Source organism: Oratosquilla oratoria, chromosome 16, assembly GCF_046742065.1.
Source record: "Oratosquilla oratoria isolate Oo_2021 chromosome 16, ASM4674206v1, whole genome shotgun sequence".
NCBI classification, from domain to species: domain Eukaryota; kingdom Metazoa; phylum Arthropoda; class Malacostraca; order Stomatopoda; family Squillidae; genus Oratosquilla; species Oratosquilla oratoria.
The window spans coordinates 7,333,050-7,335,549 of record NC_134792.1 but is presented as its reverse complement, the minus strand read 5'-3'; positions in this window follow the sequence as shown (position 1 = coordinate 7,335,549).

The following is a 2,500-nucleotide window of genomic DNA, read 5'->3' as shown; positions in this document are numbered from 1 at the left end:
CGAAGTTTTGATCAATCCGATTGACCACATTTCCTCTGGGACTCGGGAAGTGCCAAGGCGGGGCTGGGAAGGATAGCTCGGAGCGTGTTTGGAGCGAGTAGTGGTGTCTCCTGTCCACACGAAAAATGAAGAATCAAATATTTTTCAGAAACTGAGGAAAGTCATTCAAGCCCGTCAAGAGTTGTGTTAGGACCTGACCAAATTCTTCCTTTCTTCAGATGACAGTTGTTACATGTCATCTCATTTCTTTAGTGTAATCACAATATTATATTTTTCATCACAAATGTTTGTTCTACTACTAAGTTTATTTGTATATAATATTTCAAGCCGTGCATCAGTGTACATCCTCCTTACCGGAGAAGCATAATAAAGTAAAAATATATAAATATCCTTTTGAATGTCTGGGATGAAATGTGAAGGGTTTATCACGGTGATACCTGAGAATGAAATACTGTGCGTGCATGTGTATATATGCATACAAGTATTCATTTATGTGTGTATGTATGTATGTATGTATGTATGTATGTATGTATGTATGTATGTATGTATGTATGTATGTATGTATGTATGTATGTATGTATGTATGTATGTATGTATGTATGTATGTATGTATGTACGTACGTACGTATGTATGTTTGTATGTATGTATGTATGTATGTATGTATGTATGTATGTATGTATGTATGTATGTATGTATGTATGTATGTATGTATGTATGCATGTATATATATATGCATGTATGTATGTATGTATGTATGTATGTATGTATGTATGTATGTATGTATGTATGTATGTATGCATGCATATATATATGTATGTATGTGTGTATGTATGTATGTATGTATGTATGTATGTATGTATGTATGTATATGTATGTATGTATGTATGTATGTATGTATGTATGTATGTATGTATGTATGTATGTATGTATGTATGTATGTATGTATGTATGTATGCGTGTATTTATGTATGTATGCGAATAAATCGGCCGTGCTGAGATAATGAGGTCACAATGGACCTGTCCTAATTTCCCCCTTAGTGTTTCTTGTGCATATTATATGTAACGTCACTACCCTTACTCTGTACCTTGAAAATGTCTTGAATAGACGAAAACGTTCGGTCACCTTTCATTTTATTTTCCATGTGGTTTTATTACACAATATGTATGTATGTATGTATGTATGTATGTATGTATGTATGTATGTATGTATGTATGTATGTATGTATGTATGTATGTATGTATGTATGTATGTATGTATGTATGTATGTATGTATGTATGTATGTATGTATGTACAGTATGTATGTACGTATGTATGTATGTATATATGTATGTATGTATGTATGTATGTATGTATGTATGTATGTATGTATGTATGTATGTATGTATGTATGTATGTATGTATGTATGTATGTATGTATGTATGTATGTATGTATGTATGTATGCATAAGTAACCACTAGGAAAAGTTAACTAACGAAGCAGAGCGCTTTCATATAATTACTGTACATCTTCAGTGCAGATACAAAGAAGGAATTCCTTCTTTGTATCTGCACTGAAGATGTAATTTTACGAAAGCGCCCTGCTTCGTTAGTTTACTTTTCCTATTGGTTACTTACGCATTTGTGAACACACGCTCATAGTGTTTTTATTGCATGTATGTATGTATGTATAGTATGTGTATGTATGCATGTATAATTTCATATGTATTCATGAATACATTTATGCATGTTGGCATGTGTGTATGCTTGGATGTATATGCATGTTTTTAATCCCATATTATATAAAGATAACTATATGAGTAGCGTTCCTAAATCAATCCAGGTACTTTCAGTGAAAGCAATAGCATATCTGAGTCATCGACCACAGTATCATTAAAGTTTACACCTCCATGATGAAATAGACTCATTTTGCCTCTGTAATCTCATGACCTATTTTCACGAAGGTCTTGCTAGAGCTGAAAATACATATAAGATCGACTTATAGAAGCTCCTTTTACCTTGAACCAGAAACCCTTGTAATTGGTTCGATTTAGATATCAACCCCTTTTAAAAGTCTTATTCTTGTAAAAGAAAAGGATAAAATTTAATGTTTGGTGTTATAATGTATTTTCTAAATAGGGATATCTTCTGATATGGAGAAATTATTGTAAAACTCAGTATTGCGGAATAACGACAAGGTGGTTAAAACTTTTCAAACCAGCTGTATCACTAAAGGTTCATCTATGTAAAAGCCATAGTATGGTGGTCAGGGATGTAAAACTTTTACCCTCAGGTTTTTATTTATTTTCATTGGCTTCAGATAATGCATTAGATATCAAGACATCTCAATTTGAAATAAATATCTCGTTATCAAATAAAGCTTAATATCATACAACTGGCCCTATATTACTTAAAAATGTAGTAAAAAAAAATCCACTAAACGAATAAATATGATATAATACGAATAAATTATATGTGGTAAAGAAACATACACAAGTGGATAAAAATAACTTAATAAGGC